This window comes from Leopardus geoffroyi, chromosome B1 (genome assembly GCF_018350155.1).
Source record: "Leopardus geoffroyi isolate Oge1 chromosome B1, O.geoffroyi_Oge1_pat1.0, whole genome shotgun sequence".
Classification (NCBI taxonomy): Eukaryota; Metazoa; Chordata; class Mammalia; order Carnivora; family Felidae; genus Leopardus; species Leopardus geoffroyi.
The window spans coordinates 21,381,485-21,387,287 of NC_059327.1; the positions used below are offsets into that span (position 1 = coordinate 21,381,485).

Below are 5,803 nucleotides of genomic sequence, written 5' to 3' on the forward strand. Positions count from 1 at the left end.
GACACAGTTCTCCGGCTTTCCTTGTTCCAGGCTCTTCAATTGCCAACTGTTTCTTGCTGTTGGCTGATTGTAAGCTAAGTCTGCAAAAGAGTTTATGATCATCCCTTCTGCAAATTTTGTACCTTTTATTTTGTTTCCGGGCCTTTTATAACCTCAGCAAAATTTGGGGCCAAAAAAAATTCCCATTTTAACAACCCATTACACAGTTATTCCTCCAAAGACTAGATATTTCCTAAGTAAAAGACTTCCACTGTCTCTACCATGTTCCAGTCTTCATGTATGGGGCTTAAAAGGAATTAGAAAATATGTGCTATTTACATTTGAAATGAAATTATTTCATTTTACTTGGCTGTAACAGAAATCAGTATAGTGAAGTAGCTATGAGTTGGGCTTTGGTATCAGACAGCCAAGGTTCTAGTTCTGGCTCCATCACTGTGACTCTTATAAATTGTGACCCTTAAGCAAGTAGATTAACCATCCTATAAAATGGTAATAATAATGTCCTACCTCATGTTGTTTTCAAAGAAGTTAAGATTTAAAATGTTAATGTATGTTAATCATATTCAAGAAATAATATCCATTTTATAAACCTCATCCAGAAAATTCTTCCCAATTTATCTAAATATGATCCTGATGCCAAAACTGGACAAAAATATTACAAGGAAACTACGGACCAATGGCCTTCATGAAGATAAATGCAAACATTCTCTAAAATCTTCAGTAACTCAAATCCAAAAATATTTATAAATAATAATATGTCATGATCAAATGATGTTTATGCAGGAGTCCACCTCGGTTTAACACTTGAAATTCAGCCTACGAAGGTTTGCCACCGGAACACAGGTGTCGTAGAAAACACTGCTAAACTTAAACCAAAATGGAAAAGGCAAAGCCTCATATCAACATCGTCGTCATTGGACACACAGGTTAGGGCAAGTCTACCACTGCTGGTCATCTGATCTACAAATGTGGTGGAATCAACAAGAGAACTATTGAAAAATTTGGGAAGAAGGCTGTTGAGATGAGAAAGAGCTATTTCAAGTATCCCTGGGTCTTTGATAAACTGAAAGCTGAACATAAACATGGTATCACCGTTGACATCTCCCTGTGGAAATTTGCGAACAGCAATTATTGTGTGACCATCATCGATACCCCAGGACACAGAGATTTTATCAAAAATACGATTATAGACACATCTCAGGCTGACTGTGCTGTCCTGATTGTCGCTGCTGGTGTTGGTGAATTTGAAGCAAGTCTCTCCAAGAATGGGCAGACCCCTGAGGCATGCCTTCTGGCTTACACACTGGGTGTAAGACAACTCATTGTTAGTGTCAACAAAATGGATTCTGCTGAGCCGCCCTACAGCCTGAAGAGATATGAGGAAATCGTTAAGGCAGTCAGCGCCTACGTTAAGAAAATTGGCTACAACCCCGACACAGTAGCATTTGTGCCAATTTCTGGTTGGAATGGTGACAACATGCTGGAGCTAAGCGCTAACATGCCTTCGTTCAAGGGATGGAAAGTCATCCGTAAAGGTGGCAATGCCAGTGGAACCACGATTCTTGAAGCTCTGGATTGCATTCTGCCAACAACTCATCCAACTGACAAGCCTACCCCTCCAGGATGTCTACAAAATTGGTGGTATGGGTACTGTTCCTGTGGGCCGCATGGAGATTGGTGTTCTTAAACCAGGCGTGGTAGTCACTTTTGCTCCAGTCAATGTTATAACTGAAATGAAGTCTATTGAAATGCGCCACGGGGGTGCCTGAGTGGCTCAGTCGGTTAAGCGCTGGACTTCAGCTCAGGTCATGATCTTGAGGTTTGTAGGTTCGAGCCCTGCATCAGGCTCTGTGCTGATGGCTCAGAGCCTGTAGCCTGCTTCGGATTCTGTGTCTCCTTTTGTCTCTGCCCCTCCCTGCTCTCGCACACTGTATCTCTCAAAAATAAATAAACGTTAAAAAAAAATCCACCATGAAGTGTTGAGTGAAGCCCTTCCTGGGGACAATGTGGGCTTCAATGTCAAGAATGTATCTGTCAAAGATGTTTGTCATGGCAATGTGGCTGGTGATAGCAAAAGTGACCCATCAATGGAAGCAGCTGGCCTCCTAGTTCAGGTGCTTATCCTGAACCATCCAGGCCATGTCAGTGCTGGCTATGCACTTGTGCTGCATCGTCACACAGCTCACAGTGCTTGCAAGTTCGCCGAGCTGAAGGAGAAGATTGATCGTCGTTCAGGACAAAAAGCTATAAGATGGTCCTGAGTTCTTGCAATCTGTTGATGCTGCCATCATTGATATGGTTCCTGACAAGCCCATGTGTGTTGAAAGCTTCTCCATCCTCCTCTGGACTGTTTTGCTGTTTTGCCGTGAGACAGATGGTGGCTGTGTGTGTCATCAAAGCAGTGGACAAGAAGGCAACTGGAGCTGGCAAGGTCACCAAGTCTTCCCAGAAGACTCTGAAGGCTAAACGAATATTATCCCCAATACCTGTCACCCCGTCTTCATCAGTGGTGGAAGGAAGGTCTCAGAACTGTTTGTGTCAATTGGCCATTTAAGTTGAATGGTAAAAGACTGGTTAATGATAGCAATGCCTCGTAAAACCTTCAGAAGAAAAGGAGAATGTTTTGTGGACCATTTGTTATTTGTGTGTATGTATGTATGTATGTATGTATGTATGTATGTATGTGGCAGTTTTAAGTTACTAGTTTTTAAAATCAGTACTTCTTAATAGAAACAACGATCTAAAATCTGTCACAGAATTTTGAGACCTATTAAAACAAAAGTTTAGTGAGAAAAAAAAAATTTGATCTGCCTAATCCGCCACGTTAACAGATTACAAAAGAAAGACCATATGATTATCTCTTTAGATGTGAAAAAAAAGCTTTGACAAAACCCAACATCCATTTCCAATAAAAATTCTCAGTAGAGAAGGGAGTTTTCCTAACCTAATAAGGGCATCTATGAAAAAACTGTTCTTAACATGTAACTTAATGACGAAAGACTGAATGCTTTCTCTAAAAAAAATAGAAACAAATCAAGATGTTTGCTTTCACCATTTCTACTCAATCTTGTACTATAGGGTACTAGCCCATGCAATAGGAAATAACAACAAATAAATGGCATATAAATAAGAAAGAAAGTAGTAAAACTAGTTTTATTTATAGATGACATTAAACAAAATTCAATTGTATTTCTATATTTGGGCAATAAGCAATCAGAAATAAAAATTTAGTAAGTACTTTAAAAATAACATTGAAATAATTAGGAATGCATTTAACAAAAGATGTATAAATCCTACACCTGGAACACTATCAGGGGCTAAGATGATTTAAAGAAGGCTCAAATAATTGGAGAAAAAGATTGTGTTTAGATTAGAAGATACAATATTATCATTTCTTTTTAAATTGCTTGATATGTTCAACACAATCATACTTAAAAATCACAGAAAGTTTGTTTCTGGAAACTTAAAACATTGTTCTAAAATTTACATAGAGATGTAGAAGATCTAGATATTACAAAAAAAAAAAAAAGAAAAAGAAAAAAGAAAAATTTAAAAAGAAGAAATTTTGAGGTCTTCACTACCTGCTTTTAAGACTTACCTATAAACCTGCAGTGATCAAGAAAGTGTGATATTGTAACACATCTGAAAGGAATAATAGACATTACAATAATAGTAGTGAACTTCAATACCCAGATTTTCAACAATGGGTAGGTTATCTAGCCAGAAAATCATAAAGGAAACATTGGGTTTGAACGATACTTTAGACCCAAATGACCTAAAGACATATACAGAACATTCTATGCGACAGTAGTAGAATTCACAGTCTTCTCAAGCACATATAGAAAATTCTGCAAGATAGATCATTTGTTAGATCACAAAACAAGTATCATCAATGTTAAAAAGCTTGTATTCATACCGAGTATCTTTTTTGGACCATAGTAGAATGAAACTGAAATCCGTAACAGGAGGAAAACGGGGAAACTTGCAACATGTGAAAATTAAACAACACACTCCTGAATAACCAATGGCTCAAAGATGAAATCAAAGGGGAAATAAAAACCTATCTTGAAATAAATGAAACTGGAAACACAACACACCGAACTTAATTGGCTGCAGCAAAGTGGTACTAAGAGGGAATTTTATAGTGATAAATGCCTATATTAATTAAAAAAAAAGTCTTACATAGACAAACTAACTATACACATGAAGGAAGAAGCTCAACTCTTCCCTTACAATGTAAGCAAACATTCCCTTGAAATTGTCCAAAACCTTAAATATTAAGAGCTTACACCCTAGAACTTCTAGAGGATCAGAGAGGAGACAGCTTAAGTGATGTTGGCCTTGGGAAAGACTTCTCAAATACAGCACCAAAACACAATTCATAAGAGAAAAATAATCAATATGGTAGATGTTATCAAAACTAAAATCTTGTGCTCGGTTAAGTAAATAAAACTGGGAGAAGATCTTGCGAGAGATGCATCTGTTAACGGACCTGTATTTTGAGTATAAAAAGTGTCTTACAACTTAATAAAAAGAAAACAGTTTAGTAGAAAATAGAAATAGACATTGGAACAGATATTTTTTTCAAAGAAATTATACAGATGGTAAATAAACACATAAAAAGATTCTCAAGGTCATTAGCCATCATGGAAAATCTAAATTAAACTAATCACCCACTTGAACGACTAAAGTTTAACATGTCTGGCTACATTTTGATGTTGGTAAAGATGTGAACTTTCATATGCTCCTGGTGGGAATGATAAAACCACTTTGGACAAAAGGTTAGCATTTTCTTAAAAGGTGTATGTACATCTACCATATGATCCAACCATTCCATTCCTAGGTATTTACCCAGGAGAAACAGAGTACATGTACCTAAAAAGGCTTTTACGTGAATATTCAGAGTGGCTCTATTTGTGGTAGCTAAAAACTGGAAATGACCAAAATTTTCGTTAATTGTTGAATGGATATAAAATAGAATATCTATACAATGAGAGGGAATGAATTATTGACATGTGCAACATTATGGATGAATCTCAAAATGATTATATGAAGTGGATGAAGCTAAACCAAGAGAGTACATAGTATATAATTCCATTTATATAAAATTACAAAAATGTAGACTAATCTATCATGATAGAAAGCAGTTAAGTTGCCTGGGGATGGGAAGACAGGAGAGGAGGAGAGAGGGATTCTACCACAAGTGCTCAACAAATTTTAGCTATTATGATAATAGTAATTACGGTTATTATTATGAGTCTGTCAACACTCCCCATGTCCCTAAATGGAGAAGGAATAAAAGAGGGGGAAATACTGAGCTTAAATAAAAAATGGCTGAGAAAACCCTGGTATTTGATTTTAATGATTAGATCAAATTTCTTTTATTATGTGGAGTAGGGTATTGAAATTAAGGTTGAGTTATAGAAAAATAGGAAAGGCATCTACTTTTTTGTAAGCCCAGACTATCTTTGAACTATCCTACCTTTTACATGTACAAGCATTTTTGCCACCCACTTCCCCAACCCACGCACACCATGCCTGTAAATCTTGTTTTGCATTTTCCTGTGTCTGATGAATTACCACTGCATGTTAAGGACCAAAAATCATAGTTCCATATTTCAAAAGCTAACTTCTAAATCTGTAAAAAGCCAGGAGTGAGACTAAAAAGATCACAACAGGAACCACTCACAATTTGTGTGCTGCACTCTGCTTTGGATCCTATCTTCCATACTAGGGAAAGTGAACCCTCCCCCCGCCCCCCCCCCCCCACCTCCGCCTGACCGGCCCCTCTGGGCAATCATAT

General features: G+C 37.3%; 1 pseudogene; it reads left to right on the forward strand.

Moving 5' to 3' along the window:
• The first annotated feature begins 537 nt into the window (after nt 1-537).
• Nucleotides 538-2,790, forward strand: LOC123586153 (annotated as a pseudogene).
• The last annotated feature ends 3,013 nt before the right edge of the window (nt 2,791-5,803 follow it).